Genomic DNA, 16,920 nt, shown 5'->3' with positions numbered 1-16,920 from the left:
CTCAACCCAGCTATCTCAGCATGGAAATCCAAGAACTTAAGGAAGACAGCTCTTTGCTCCCACCCTAGATCGCGCTATAGGGTATAAAAGTACAGTTCAACCCAAGCTCAGTGCTCTTTACTAGCCTGAACCTCTCTTGTGTCTAGTTGATTTTGAGTCATGATATATTGTCCTTCTCTTGGATTCACATGCTGGCCATCTAAATCCTTGCCTTCTTCAAGAACCTCTCATCTGAACCTAGGTAATGTATAAGTCCCCGCTACTCCCCTCCTAATCTTTCACCCAACCCTATTTTTCCTCCCTGCTTATATCTCTCAGTAACTGTGTGTAAGCTTCTCCACATCTCACTGTATGAATGTTTTTACCAAAAACCTATAAAAATATTTAAGTTCATTTCGGTCTCCTGGCATTCTTCTGCAGAATGTTTCAAAGCCATTTTCTGGTATAGTTGTTTTAAAGATCCCCTTGCTAGCCTACCTATCACTGTCAAGCTGATTTATTCCCCACTGCCATTTTAAAACTTTTTACTGTTGAGCTAGCATAACAGAAGGAAATGACCAACATAGTGATGGGAACAAGATTAAAATAAAAAAGGATAAGGGCAGAGTTCTACATCTGGGGAACAAAAATGAGAAGCATACCACTGAAACTAAAATATTTTATATCTCTCTCTTGAAGCTCTTACAATGCTCACAGGCAATGAAATTATACAAATTCTAAAGAGAAAGTTAACAGATCAAGAATACCAGACTGGTGAAGCTAGAAAGTTCTGCTCTCCTTTGCACTTTGGAATTCTTCCTGAAATTGGTTGTATGGCTAAGTATTTACTTCAGCTATTTGAACCTTGCCAGCGATGGGCTTTTACTCATGCTAGAAGCAATGTGCTCCCTTCTCCCATCCCATTTCAGGACCAAACCTGTTCATGCAATTTGAAGGCTGCTGAGACATTGGGTCACACCTTGTTATATTGTCCTAGTTTCGTATCTTTAAGAACTAACTTACTTCTACCAGTACTAGACCGGAAACCAAATAGTTTGGATTTGCAAAAAAATTGTTTACCTGCTAAATAATAACAATAATGTAACTCTGATAACAGCCAAATTCCTATCATTGGTAAATAAGAAATATGAATAATCCTCCTGAGCATTACTGTTGTTTGTCTTGCTGTTGCTGCTTCATCTATAACTGAGCGATGTAATTTTATAATTAATGGCGACTGACTGACTGACTGACTGACTGACTGACTGACTGACTGACTGACTGACTGACTGACTGACTGACTGACTGAGAAGCATTTACACCAGATGGGGGAAACCCTTCTGGGTAGCGGTGTGCGCAAACAAGATTTTGGGGGTACAGATGGACTGTAGTCTAAATATATGCAGTCAGTGTGATACAGCGGCAAAAAGGGCTAATGCAGTCTTGGAGTCTATCAACATCCAATATCACTAGAGGTCACAGTCCCACTGTCCACTGCATTTGTCAGGCTGCACCTGGAGTAGTACGTGGAGTTCTGAAGGTCTCATTTAAAAATGATATGGATAGGTGCAGTTGAGAGGGACGAGGAGGATCAGAGTCCTGGAGCCCCAAGTCCTGGAGCCCCAAGCCCTATGAGGAAAGGCTGAGGGGCCCCTTCTGCACATGCAGAATAATGCACTTTCAATCCACTTTCACAATTGTTTGCAAGTGGATTTTGCTATTCCGCACAGTCAAAACCAGCTGCAAAGTGCATTGAAAGTGGATTGAAAGAGAATTAATCTGCATGTGCGGAAGAGCCCTTGGAAATGTTTAGTCTGGAAAAAAGGAGGTTGATGGGGGACATGATTACTCCTTTTAAGTATTTGAAAGTCTGTCAGGAGGGCAGGAAGCTGTGGTCAGCATAGGATAGGACTCATAATAATGGGTACAAATTATAGGTGGAAGGGTAGTTCATGAACATCTGGAGGGCCGTGAATTTAACACCCCTGCCTTAGTTCAACCTGGAAAAGCAGCCTGTTCCCTTCAAGCTGAAAACGGCCTGGTGGGAACTATAGTTCCCATGAGACCTTGGGGCTCGTAAGGTCTCCTGGGAAGTGTATTTCCCACCAGGTTGTTTTCAGCCTGAAGGGAACAGGCTGCTTCTCCAGCCTGCAGCATCTCAATAAAGTAAGTGTGGGGACAGGGGGGTGCCGCTGGGGGGGAGGGGAGTGGGGGCGGGGCGATTTTCCACCCCTAGGCATGCGCCTGGTGCAACATGCACCTCCCAGCCCCCTTGTAGCTCCGCCTCTGTCTCCACCTAGACACAGGATTTGCATTCACCAAGACTGTTGCTGCTGCAGGGAATGCAAATGTGAATCACTCCCTGGACTGAAAAACCCCACCCACAATACAATACTATCAACCATACCTTTTCATAGCAAGTACCACCCAAACACTTACTGACTGGTTCCCTACCCTGGGACATGGACAGTATATACCCCTTCTCATTCCCTTCTCACTGGACACAGTGTTTTAACAGACTTCTCTCTGTGATACACCTCTGAAGATGCCAGCCACAGATGCAGACGAAACTTTAGGAACAAGATCTACCAGACCACGGCCACACAACCCAGAAAACCCACCACAACCAATGTATATCCTGCTTTTTCCCCCTAGAGGGACCTAAAACAGTTAACATTCCTCCCTGCCCTCTGCAAGAAAAAAACCCAATAAAAGTAATCCAACAGGAAACAAAACAAAATCTGGCTGGTCCAGATTTATTCAAAGGTATAAGTTAAATGTCTATCAGGGAAACCACATTTCAGATAAGAATGCTGAGAAACAGAGAGAAATTCCCAAATTGTTTGTCGGCTTTCCCTCAGGATTCCTTACAGGCCCTCTGCTCAGCAACAACAAAAGTTTAAAAGTGGGCTGCTAAAGAAATATACAGGTCTACAGATTTGTCATTTGCTTTGTGAAGGGAGTTGATGCAAATATATGTAACAGGTGCCTCAGCAGGTTCCTTCATGCTGATTTTCTGCTTGGCAAAGAACAGAGTTTTAAGTATATGAATTCCTTCCAAAGTAGTGGAAAAGGCAACGCCTATATACAGAAGACCTGACCTTCTAAAAAGAAAACACCATAATACATCAAGAAACACCAGGCAATTATACTAGCAAAATAAATAACAGGGCACCTTTAAAGTGGGAAAGTGTGCCGTCGGGCTAGTCTAATGGTTTGGCTTCATTCCACAAGCCCTTTAATGGCCACTACTCAAGAACCAAATTACAAGCATCGCCACAACTATTCCCACCTTGTTGACTGCTTTTGTTTTTACGGTCTTGTATAAACAGAAATACTGAATTGGGATTAAGACATAATTTGGGATCCACGGGAAAATAAAAAGGAGAGAATCTGAACAGTTGACCATTTAATTAGCTAATAAATAACGCGGTGTGGTACTAATTGTACTGCAGCAAAGCCCAACCCCCAAGTGAAGCCGCATCAATAAATGATAAGGCAAGCCGGTTTTTTGTCCCTGCAATGAAAACCTTCGGGCAAACACTCAAACGAGCGGCAAAGATTAAGCAGCAGCTTTGACTCAGAGTTCTACTTGAAACACCTAATCCTACTCTATGTCAAGCAAGCATTTGATGTATGTTTTCAAAAATTCATTTGAAAACACGTATTTTAATTTAGTTCAGCACTGTATTCATTCATTTTTTGTTTTTGATCTTTACGCTGGTGTCAGCGAGAAACACATTTTAATGAACAACAATTAGGGTTAGACTTTTTTTGTGGACCATCCAGCTAGGATGATGATTTTAGTGTGATTGGTGTTTGGAATATGCTGCCACAAAAGGTGGTGATGGCCACTAACCTGGATAGCTTTAAAAAGGGCTTGGACAGATTTATGGAGGAGAAGTCAATCTATGGTTATCAATCTTGATCCTCCTTGATCTGAGATTGCAAATGCCTTCGCAGACCAGGTTCTCGGGAGCAGCAGCACCAGCAGAAGGCCATTGCTTTCACATCCTGCATGTGAGCTCCCAAAGGCATCTGATGGGCCACTGCGAGCAGCAGAGTGTTGGACTTGATCAGGGGTCTGCAACCTGCAGCTCTCCACATGTTCATGGACTACAATTCCAATCAGCCCTGCCACTTGGCCATGCTGATGGGAATTGTAGTCCATGATCATCCGGAGAGCCGCAGGTTGCAGACCCCTGGACTAGATGGACTCTGGTCTGCTCCAGCAGACTATTTCTTATGTTCTTATCCAAGAGGGAGATTACATAGATATCAAAACAGATGCATTCATTTTGCGAATATTTTAAAGGGAAGATTTCAAAGAGTAGTTTGCTAAGGTGATGAGAAACTTGGTTGGTATTTCTTGAACCTTTCCAATTGTGAGGGACATGCTCCAACACATGCTCCAAAGCACTGAATCTGTTGCTATGCACAAAAATGAACATGTAAGAGATCTGCTCACATTTTGCCGCAACATGCAAATCATCACAAGACTTCTAGGCATGAAATTGGTATCCACTAAGCTCTGTGGCTCTTTTTCCAGAAAAGGACATGAAAATAGACTCCGTATTCAGGCTCTGACTCTGTTCCAACCTTGCCTTGATGTAGGCCGGTGATGGCGAACCTATGGCACGGGTGCCAGAGGTGGCACTCGGAGCCCTCTCTGTGGGCACGCGCACACAGAATTCGTCATGTAGGGGGTGGAAAATCACACACACCCCAGACACGCATCTAGATTGGCCTGGGCCATTGAGCACAACGTGTGCACACTGCGGTGAGCAGGGACGACTTGGCTGGCAGGCCTGGTGCCTGTGCTCCGGGTGACTGCTGCACGAGGGGGGGGGTGGCACAGAGGAGGCAGAGATGCTAGAGAGGCTGAGAGCTGATGCCTTGGGGACTTACTAGAGACTAGAAACTTCAGGCTGGCCCCTGCTCGAACAGGTGGGGCAGAGGAAAAGGGAGCCAACCATTTTTTTTCTAAACTAAAACCTCAGCATTCAGGTTAAATTGCTGGGTTGGCACTTTGCGATAAATAAGTGGGGTTTGGGTTGCAATTTGGGCACTCGGTCTCAAAAAGGTTCGCCATCACTGATGTAGGCTGTAATCAGTAGTGGGATTCAGCAGGTTCTCACCACTTTGGCAGAACCGGTTGTTAAAATGGTGCTTGTAAACAACCAGTTGTTAAATTATTTGAATCCCACCACTGGAACCAGTTGTTAAATTATTTGAATCCCACCACTGGCTGTCATCCAAATAGGAACCTCTGCCCTCTGCCAAACGAGGTAAGAGCTGGTCCCAGAGATCAAGTATCAAATTACTGTGCAAACATTTTTAAGGATTAACTTTGCATTTAGTCATTCAGTCTTTTGGCGGACAAATGCCACCAAAAGAAAAGAAAGGGCCAGTATTACAATGAAAAGTTTTGGTTTCTCTTTTACCTTAGATCATTATGACCCAATGTTTAACTACAAAGAACTAATTTAGACTGAATGATCACAAAGTGGAGGAAATTCCAAAGATCTTAGGCTCATAGTATGACAAGGTATCTGCAGTTGCAGTAACTAGTTTATGCTTGTAAGGACGAGAAATAGAAGACCTTGTTGTTTGCAATCATCAGGATTTCCACCCCATAATATTAAATACACAAAAGCAAAACTTTCTCTTTGGGTAATATCACAATGTTACAAAGTATGTTCAAAGTGGCTGTTTGCAAGCATTCTTTAACACGATGAGCACACAGAGATCTTCAAGGTTTTTCTTTGAAACAATTGTTTGTGTTACCTTTTTCTAGAGAACACTGAGACTATAAATCTATAACATTTTTAAAATGGGGGTTTCCCAGGGAATCCTTGTAGTTTGGTGAGAGGGCTAAGAATCCAGTTAGAGAGTTCTAGCCCTCCTACAGTAGGAGAGCTCTCACTGTCCATTGGCAGAAGGAATGATTAAGAGAACAGCAATCATAAGCAGCTCTTCTCATACTCTGATGCCCATTATGTATGGAATGCTTCCCTCAGGGCTCTTCACTGAGCCGAGTAGTGAGGTCTCCTCACATTTCTCCATTTACACACGAGGAGGCAGTCCGCTGCCTACTGTGCAGTTTGTCTGCCGAACTTTCATGGATCTCTGCTTTTCCTGATTCTATTAACTCCACCCATTAACTCACTCTTAAAAACACGAAGAGTGCCATTAACACACTCTTAAAGGCACACACCTGGTAACTGAAAGATTTCTGGATATATGTAGTTCCCACCAGGGCCTTTGAAGCCTGGAAGGGAACAGGCCTGTTCTCCAGCCTGCTAGGTTTCTAAAGTAAGTGGGAACTACCTGTGGCGCCCCCCTGTGCCCCCCCACACTTACTTTAGAAACCGAGCAGGCTGGAGAACAGGCCTGTTTCCTTCCAGGCTTCAAAGGCCCTGGTGGGAACTACATTTCCCAGGAGACCCTTGGAAATGTAGTTCCCACCAGAGCCTTTGAAGCCTGTTCTCCAGCCTGCTCAGTTTGTAACATAAGTGTGGGGGGCACCATGGGGGGAGCACCGCAGAGGGGCCGCAGAGGGAAGGAGGAGGGGTCGGGGGGAATTTTCCATCCCCCACATGACCCAAAACCATGAGCCTGGTGCATGGCGCACCCTCCTGCCCCCTGGTAGCTTCGCCACTGGTTTGGATGGCCGGGCATTCGTTCTGTGGGCATCAGGTTCACCTTCAATTGGGTGCCCACAGCATTTGCCCCTCCCAAGCAAACTTTAGCAAAGTTGGCTGGTTCCTTTCAGGAGACTCAAACTTCACCAAACTTGGGTGACATCCAGATGATACCCTGAAGTTTTGGTGCCGCTAGCTTTAAAAATGTGCCCCTTGCAGGCCGAAATATTTTATTTGTCTTATTCGGGCAGATAGATAATTTTATGGCCGAATAAATCCGAATTTTACTGAATTTCTAGGGCATTGAGCAAGCCTAGTTTACACGCATAATCATGCTATTCAGAAATACTCTTGAACTCTAACCTGAAACTCATCATTAGAAGTCCCCAGAATGCACTGCTGATGGCTGAGAAAGCAAAAAAAAAAACCCAGGACACAGGTGAATACCTGCTACTTTGACAAACAAGAATACCAGTCTTATCTGATAACAAGAGATTGGACGCACATGTTGTTTTGAAATATTTCATAAACATGATTTTTATGAGTATGGAGTTTTGTAGTCCCCTGGGTGCCAAAGTAAACAATGGATGTGGGAAAATTAAGGCACACCTCTGACTCCTCCTCTGAGGAGTGGGGGCCACCATAGTACCACCCCTGCCCCAAGGAAATATTGACAAGTCCTGCCTCTGAGGAGTGGCAGGTTTTGGTAGCGGTTTTCCTAAGCAGACCAGAAGTAGTCTTTCCTTTTTACAGATCTCATGCACCCCCTCCACAAGTCTTTGTGGGTCCCCCCCTGTTTCATTCTGTTGGGCTTCATGGTAGACATAATTATAGAACTGAGCCTGTGTATAAAACCCACATAAGCGAGGGCTGAAGTAAACCTGACAGAGATAATGTTTCCTTTTTAAAAACTGAACCGTAATTTTAAAAACCACCACCACCACCACCACCACCACCACCATATACACAAGAAGGGTGAATATAAATGGTGAACACGAAGATGCGATATTTGATTTTTTTTTCAGCTCTATATGCCAGACTGGGTGGGGGTGGAGGGATTTCTCAGCAAATTTTAACGTTTTAGCACGGACAAAACGAAACTGTAAATATCTTAACTTACTCCTGCTTTCTGGCCCACAGCTCCTATTGATTTTTGAGCTTTGATCTCAGTGACTCAAAATAAACTGAGTACATTTGTGTCCTTTCCCTGCCTTTGTACTACATGCATGCAGCACATGCATGTATTGAAAAGATGTTGATACTTTCATGCAAATGCCCCCCCCAAAACCATTTATTCCCCCTGCATTTATAGATAAAAGCCCAGGAAAATAAATAATGGCCTGATAGTCCTACCCAGATGGGGGGGGGGAGGGAGCTCAGTGGCATCTGGGGGTGATGTGGCAAAGGGGCCATTGCGCCACCTCCAATGGATCTCTAGGTGATGCATCAAGCAGCAAGGGAAGTCCCCCCCCCCCAAGCTGCCAGCACAACTGCATTGGGGAAATAGTCTTATACGTTGTGTTATTGTGACATGCATCTGAAGGCTATGCCAGGGGCATTCCTGGACCAAAAATCTGGTGGAAGTCAACTAAAGTTGGCTCCACCCCCAGGAACACCCCTAGTCCATCCTCAGCTATGCTGGCATTCACTTTTAGACAGGCGTGGCTCTGCAGGTAGTAGGCTCTTCTGGGCTTGGTGTCCTTGGTTTGTCCTCCCTGCTGGCATAGGTGCCGCTCCCCCACCTCATTGGATTGGGCTTACCCATGTGTTTGTGTGCAATGCTTTTCAGGGCAAAACTAGCAAGAATACAGGAGGTTAAGCATCTTTTGCAGCCCATTATTTCTTCTCTATAATTCTCTCTGGCTCCTCCATGCCACCTGAGAAAACACATATTTTGAATGGGATGCCCTTGCTGAAATAACATGTTATTCAACTTTAGGCCTCTGGCAATTAGCATTTTGTCTACATCATGAAAATATGCTCAGTGATTCCACACGGGAAATGTGACATCTTTCTACATTGTTACATAACGGTCAACATTTGATACCCTTCTTGTGTTCCCACCCAATTTTGTTCCTTGGATCAGATGCCCCCATCACCCACCCTCTATTAACACCACGGAAATGAGGATGCAGAGATCTCTTACATTCCCACTTGCCACATCTTCATAACACAAGAATATGTTTTCCAGAATGTTACATGTTACCTCAGAGATCAGACTCCATGGTTGTACATATGTGTGTGCTTGCAAAGTGTTGTCAAGTTGCAGCTGATTTATGGCGACCTCAGCAAGGAGTTTTCAAGGCAAATTATTAAAGAGGTGGTTTGCCATTAAACAGAGGTGGTTTGCCATTGCCTTCCTGTGCAGAATCTGCAATTAATGATCCAGCTTAGCTTTTGAGGTCTGATGAGATCAGTCTATACCAGTGGTGGCGAACCTTTGGCACTCCAGATGTTATGGACTACAATTCTCATCAGCCCCTGAATTGACCATGCTGGCAGGGGCTGATGGGAATTGTAGTCCATAACAACTGGAGTGCCAAAGGTTCGCCACCACGGGTCTATACCATGCTGACTTCCCTCCCAATCCGTCAGGGATGGCACCTAGTTGATTGAGATGCATTCCTAACTCAATGTGGTTGCTACATAATATATGGACAGTGATTGTATCTGGGTGATTGAGATGCATTCCTGTCAATGTAACTGCTTCAAGATGTATGTACTCAGCCTGTTATATGTTACAACCTCTGTAATGGGACATTCTTTCCTTGATCTCTCCTTTCTGGTTTCACACACTTATTTATTTCATTTTATTTATAATTGAATTTATATACCACCCACCGCCAAAGGGTTCTGGGCGGTGTACAGCAGAAACAGCATAACAATAAAAAAGAGCATGATCAGGAAAAATAGATATAAATATAAAACGGCTCTATACATTAAAATAACTAAACCCAGTTTAAAATGCAGCATACAAGATACCACAGATAGCGTTCAACAATCTAAAAACCCACCCCTGGAGAGGGGAATGGAGGGTCCCATAGATGTAATAGGGACCACCTGAAGTAGGAGGGAACTAGATGTAATAGGGACCACCTGAAGTAGGAGGGAACTTGGTAGATAACTAGGCTTATCCCTGACACTTTCTACTCCCATGGGAATTGGGATGCTTCTGTTGCTCCATGGCGGTAGGAGTCCAGGTGGCTTTATCTCTGTCTGTCACTGACCTTGGGGCCAGAGGTGGGATCCAGCAGGTTCTCACCAGTTCCCGAGAGTGGGTTACTAATTATTTGTGTGTGCCGAGAGGGGGTTACTAATTGGGTCTGCTTTTCCGTTAGAAATTCTATTAGGTCCAAAAATCATAAAGTCCTGTTGTTTTCTATGTGGCTGGTTAGCGAAGGTAAAAAACAAGATAATTCTCCCTGTTGGGCTGTTTTAAAAACATGTTTTGGAAATATGGTAAAGTTCCTTGTGTAAGGAAAGTATCCTTCTTTTGATTTCTAGAAACAAAATTAAGTATTTGAAAGTATTAAGTATTTGACAGGCAGTCAATTAGAGGAGAAGTAGTTGTTTCTGTTGGCAGTAGACGATAGGACTTGCTATAATGAGTTTAAATTATGGACAGAAAGATACCAGCTGGAAATTAGGAACTTTTTTTTACAGTAAGAGTTTTTTACAGTAACAGAGAAATTATTGAAAAATGCCTCGAATGCCTGGCTACATGCTACCTGTCAGTGCCTCAGCGCCAGCCCCATTGGCGCTACGCCACCGTTTGAATCCCACCACCATGGGAACCTATTGCTAAAAATTTTGGATCCCACCACTGCTTGGGGCGCTTAGGCTCCGAAGTAACTCTTTCTCACATTCTTTGGGAAAATGGGAGGGGGATTGTTTCTGAATAAAGGGGATAGTAAAATCCAGGTTTGCCAGACTTGGCTTCTTGCAAGCTGGGTGTTTCGATGCCTTCCAATAAATGCTGTTGATCAACAATCCAGAGTCCGTTTATTGATTCAAGGATTGAGACCTAACACAATTCCATATATAAATCCCTGGGAATTTTTTGTGTGTGTACCATTATGATAGGGGTAAAAGAAGAACATACAGAGGACCAAAGATTAATGTTTGGCTAAACTGCTTCCTGGGTAGTTGCTTATGAAAACAGTAATTAATGAGTCAAGAGGAATATCTGCGACTCCACTTGGAAAATGCACTATAGACTACAATATTTGTAAAGATTCTAATTAGACAAAAACACTTGTTTTCATGCAATGCCTCTTTTCCTTTCCAAAGGATACTTTTACTTTATGTTGCCATGGTTACAAGAAGGGAGCGTGGCGGATTCTTGATCGTCATAATTGCGGTATATTTCCACACAAAGACTCAAGGTTTCTTCATCCAAAATCTACAACGCTTTTTTTGTTTACCTCATAGCACGAATGTCAATTATTTGATTCAAGTTGGGATGGTGAAGGATGGAACAGGAGACAACCAAAACTGGAAGGCAGAATGATTCCTTCTGTCTGCCACAGCAAGGAAAAAACCTAGCTGCTTTGCCATGGAGCCATAATTTTTACAAGAGATTGTATTTTTCTGGAATTTTTAATAAAAAAAAATATTTCAACAGTTCATGTAGAACAGGAGCTTTAAAAAGCTTTTAAAGGTCTCTCAAGCCAGTATTCCACTTCTCATAGTATCAAAGGCACAGTCTGTTTCTCAGAATAAAGAGTGCCAAGCTAAGATTTCAATTTGTCCCAAGTCCGGGTTGGTAGCATTCAAAAAGGCAGCAATTTTGTTTTTTTACCCTGGCTAGGGTGCTTATTACTCATTACAAAGCTGGAACTTTCTCCATCCATAACACTTTTTTCTTGGCAGCTCACCAAAAGTTGTAACATACAGCGGTGAGATTGTTGGCTGGCATGAACTACTGGGAGAGAGGAAACTCCTTTTTGTCCTGAGTGCCAAACGAAAACATAACATCTACTTGTAAAGATGTTTGTGCATTAGCAAACAAGAGGGAAGAATTGAGTGTTCCACTGGACACAGAGATGGTTCCACTGGAAGGAGGAACAGAGTGGCGGCAACTTCTGCTCATTAGAGAGGCGGCCAGCAACCTCCTTAGCCAGCTTGCTTGATAGTACACCAAGTTACTGCAGGTGAGGCCAGACAGAGCTCAGGTTGATGACATCTGTAAAGGATTCAATGGTGTTGATGAGCGGGTCAGCCGCCTGGCCTTGACTACATTCCACAACCCGGGCGATGGGCCAGCTTCTGCGGCAGAGACCTTATCTCTGCGAGGGAGATGAGACCTCCGTTCCCATGGGAATCCGGGAGGGGGGATGGGATGGACAGAGTTATAACCTGTGCTTCTGGCGGGAGATCTTATTCCTGCCACGGCGTGTACGTGAGCTTTCTAGGATGTCTGAATAAACGGTCTTTTACACCCCAAAAGCCTTTTATTTCTGCTTCTATGGAATTCCTTACAGTTATAGGTCCCCCCACTCAAATGTCCCAAAACTATGCCCTGGCCTCATTTGGCTCACTGCTTTTTGGATGGAGCAAACATTCTGCCTTGTCAAGCAAAACTGTCTGCTGTATCAAAGTAGGATCTGGGGGACTCAAGTTTGAATCTCTGCTGTGCCGTGGATGTTCTTGGGTGAGCTTGGGCCAGTCACACATCCTCACACTAAACTACCTCACCCACACAAGATTGTAGTGAGGATAAAATGGAGGACAGGAGAACCATGTAATCTATTTTGGATCCCTGTTTGGAGAGAAAGGCAAGATGTACATGAAGTAAATAAATATTTGGCCCACATGTTGGGGGATGCTTACCCTTAAGAACATAAGAAAGAGCCTGCTGGAACAGACCAGAGTCCATCTAGTCAGCATACTGCTACTCACATTGGCCCACCAGATGACTTTGGGAGCTCACATGCAGGATGTGAAAGCAATGGCCTTCTGCTGCTGCTGTTCCGGAGAACCTGGTCTGCTAAGGCATTTGCAATCTCAGGTCAAGGAGGATCAAGATTTATTGCCACAGATTGATGTCTCCTCCATAAATCTGTCCAAGCCCCTTTTAAAGCTATCCAGGTTAGTGGCCATCACCACCTCCTGTAGCAGCATATTCCAAACACCAATCACATGTTGCGTGAAGAAGTGTTTTCTTTTATTAGTCCTAATTCTTCCCCCCAGCATTTTCAATGAATGCCCCCTGGTTCTAGTATTGTGAGAAAGAGAGAAAAATTTCTCTGTCGACATTTTCTACCCCAAGCATAATTTTATAGACTTCAATCATATCCCCCCTCAGACGTCTCCTCTCCAAACTAAAGAGTCCCAAAAGTTGCAGCCTCTCCTCATAAGGAAGGTGCTCTAGTCCCTCAATCATCCTCATTGCCCTTCTCTGCACTTTTTCTATCTCTTCGATATCCTTTTTGAGATGTGGCAACCAGAACTGAACACAGTACTCCAAGTGTGGTCGCACCACTGCTTTATATAAGGGCATGACAATCTTTGCAGTTTTATTATCAATTCCTTTCCTAATTATCCCCAGCATAGAGTTTCCCTTTTTCACAGCTGCCATGCATTGAGTTGACATTCCCATGGAACTATCAACTAAGACTCCCAAATCCCTTTCCTGGTCTGTGACTGATAGCACTGACCCCTGTAGTGTGTATGTGAAGTTTGGATTTTTTGTCCCTATGTGCATCACTTTACATTTTGCTACATTGAACTGCATTTGCCATCTCTTAGCCCACTCACCTAATTTATCAAGGTCCGCTTGGAGCTCTTCGCAATCCTTTGCAGTTCTCACCACCCTACATAGTTTGGTGGCAAACTTGGCCACCATGCTACCCAACCTTACTTCCAGATTATTTATGCATACGTTAAAGAGCACTGGTCCCAAAACAGATCCCTAGGGGACACCGCTCCTTACATCTCTCCATTGTGAGAACTTCCCATTTACACCCACCCTTTGCTTCCTGTTTCTTAACCAGTTTTTTATTTATATTTATTTATTTATTTATTGTTGCATTTTTATACCGCCCTCCCCCGGAGGGCTCAGTTTTTAATCCATAGGAGGACTTCCCCTCTTATTCCTTGATTGCTGAGTTTTCTCAATAGTCTCTGGTGAGGAACTTTGTCAAAAACCTTTTGGAAATCCAAGTAGACAATGTCCACCGGTTCCCCCTTATCCGCATGCCTGTTTACACCCTCAAAGAACTCTAGTAAGTTTGTAAGGCAGGACTTGCCTCTGCAAAATCTATGCTGACTCTTCCTCAGCAGGTCTTGCTTTTCTACATGTTTTATAGTTTTATCTTTAATGATAGATTCTACTAATTTACCAGGAACGGATGTCAAACTGACTGGCCTGTAATTTCCTGTGTCCCCCCTAGATCCTTTCTTAAAGATTGGTGTGACATTGGCTTTTGTTCCTTCATCATCTAATGGGCCTACTGCTTCCCTAGCTGGCTTCCTACTTTTGATGTACTTGAAGAACTGTTTGTTGCTGGTCTTGATGTTTGCAGCCATGCGTTTTTCTAATCCTTTTTTTTGCTCCCTTACAGTTAACTTGCTTCTCTTTTGTCACCATTTGTGTTCCTTCTAGTATTCTTCATCATTGAGTTGGACTTCCATTTTCTAAAATACATTTTCTTTTTTCTGATAGTTTCCACAACCTCCCTTCTTAACCATGGTGGCTTTCTTTTGGACTGGGTGCTGCCTTTCCTAACCTGCGGAGCTTCCAGCTTTTATTACTTTGTTTTTAAAAAACCTCCAAGCATCTTGGACAGTTTTGACTCTCTTGATCTCCCTTTCAGCTTCCTGTGCACTGTCCCCCTCATCTTTGAGAAATTTCCCCTTCTGAAGGCGGATGTAACTACATTAGTAGTTACATTAGTAGCTTGCATGCAGAGATACTGAATCTGACAGCATTGTGGTGGTTGTTCCCTATTGGCTCAACAACACTGACTTCCCATACCAGGTCCTGGGTGCCACATAGAATTAGATCTTGGATCACCTCTCCCCTGGTTGCTTCCACAACCATCTGCTCTAAGCCACAGTCATTTAGCATATCCAGGAATGCTCTCTCCTTACTATGACCTGAACATGCATTTTTCCAGTTTATATGGGGATAGTTGAAAACACCCATTACCATTACATTTTTGCTTTCGCTGGCCTCTCTAATTTCTTTTTCCATCTCAGAATCCTCTTGTGCACTTTGGTCAGGGGGACAATAATATATTTCTAATATTAGACTATCCTTCACACCTGGTATTGATATCCGCAGTGCTCCTGTAGGGGAATCAGCTCCTGTTGCATTGTCTATTTTATGTGACACTATGCACTCTTTGATGTAGACGGCAACACCACCCCTGATACCCCCTGTCCTATCCTTCCTGTAGAGCCTGTAACCTAGGATAACAACATCCCACTGGTTCTCCTCATTTCACCATGTCTTTGTGATTCCCACTATATCAATTACCTCCTACAAAACCCTTACTCCAGCTCACCCATTTTAGATTGAAGGAATCTTCTCTTAGCATAGAGACCCCTGTATACCCTGGCTCTGTCCCTAACCTGGGATTTATGTACTTTGCCCTCTAGACACTACTACTTATCACATGTACATTGCTGTGTTCCACGCTTGTATGTGGTTGATTTAGAAAAACCTCCCTCTCTGTCTGCATCCCCATAGATACTGTATTCTGAACCAAAGTCACCTCAGCTCCTGTCGGCTTTCCCCCAGGGATCAGTTTAAAAGCTGTTCTGACACCTTTTTAATGTTGAGCACCAGCAGCCTGATTCCTTTTGGGTTAAGATGAAGCCCGTCCCTTTTGTACAGGCCTGCCTTGTCCCAAAAGGTTCCCCAGTTCCTGACAAATCTGAAACCATCTCCCTTACACCACCTTCTCACCCACGCATTGAGACCCTGCCTCCTGGGATTCGTATTCAGAGATTTACTGCCCCCGAATATGGAGGTTAAGCACCCTGTCATCCTCAGAATTAAGAGCACATGAAGGTAACAGCATGGTAAGAAAAGGAGCACCCTTACAAGAGGAGATCTAGGATTGGACATAACAGGATAGGAAATTGTGGCAAAATTTAGGGCAGTATCACAAAGGATAGGAAAAGTCACCAATTTGTTTTTTCCCCAATGTTATTATTCTATATACAAAATCTATAATATCAATTAAACAGGTGTTCTTTTTTTAAGAAAAAACCCTCTTGGCTGGAAACAACTCTGGTGTGTGTGTGCTCACGTGAGTAAAGAAGTTATCTGTAGTTCAAGGGATGTGGAGTCTATTGCATGCATCCTTCTCCGCTGCAAATTTTACAGAGAGAACAGGAACTCGCTAATTTCTCCTTTGTTGACCTAGTTCACGCATGCAGGTATGGCGGAAATGGATTCCTACTATGCAAAAGTCTGGTTTGAAGACAAAGACCCCAATATCACAAAAGCTGTGACGAAATTCTGTGCACTTTTATGTAAAAAAATTGCAGTCTTTTGATAAAACAATGTGTAGGTTTTTAATTGCCGAGCCCCCCCCCCCCCTCCGCCATCTTAACTGTGTCATCTTAACAGTATAACATTTTGTAATTATGCTTTGGTATGTATGCTGTGATGTTATGCAGATTTTTTTAAAAAAATTCTGGCCTAGGGTTGAATAAATAAATTGAAATGTTTCTTTCTCTCTCTCTCTCTCTCTCTCTCTCTCTGTGTGTGTGTGTGTGTGTGTGTGTGTGTGTGTGTGTGTGTGTGTGTGTGTGTGCCTTAGCTTAGCTTGGCTGGGGTATGCAGGAGTGTACACCCATAGGCCTCACCCACCCATGGAGCCTACCAGCTTTTCTGCTCCATTTCCACTATTAGTGTCCTTGTGGCAGCTCTACATCCAGCATGGCTTTTGTCCACACTAGTCAACCAGTACAGCTTTTTCAGTGGTCTAAAAATGACGCTCTTCCCAATTTCACCAGCAGAAAAACTGGTAAAATCCAACCTGCTGTCTTCTTTTTCACCTGTGTCTTGTAGTGAAAAAGAAACTAGGAACTTCGAGCCCCAAAGTCCACAGTTAGCTCAGGAAGTCTGTACCTGCAAATATACCTTTGAAAGGCCATGAATGGTGCTGGAAGGGGTACACGTCAAATGATTTTCAGGGGAAACGATTTAAATGAGTGCAGGGAGCAAGGAGAGAGTAGATTGCTGTGGTGAAAGCTCATTTCCAAATGTTGGCTGAGTTTCCCATTAGCGAGGCAAGAGTGAGATAGTCTGCTAAAGTGATTCCAGATGAGCCAATATTAA

The 16,920-nt window shown here is 43.7% G+C and overlaps 1 protein-coding gene across 1 annotated transcript in view; it reads right to left on the bottom strand.

The window, feature by feature from the left end:
* Positions 1 to 16,920, bottom strand: part of ANKFN1 (ankyrin repeat and fibronectin type III domain containing 1) — a 220,743-nt gene that overhangs the window by 86,833 nt on the left and 116,990 nt on the right. The gene's annotated exons all lie outside the window — the stretch shown is intronic.

The sequence above is a fragment of the Sphaerodactylus townsendi genome, linkage group LG03, assembly GCF_021028975.2.
Source record: "Sphaerodactylus townsendi isolate TG3544 linkage group LG03, MPM_Stown_v2.3, whole genome shotgun sequence".
NCBI classification, from domain to species: domain Eukaryota; kingdom Metazoa; phylum Chordata; class Lepidosauria; order Squamata; family Sphaerodactylidae; genus Sphaerodactylus; species Sphaerodactylus townsendi.
Note: the sequence above shows the minus strand (reverse complement) of the source record. Positions and strands in the feature narration are given on the sequence as shown.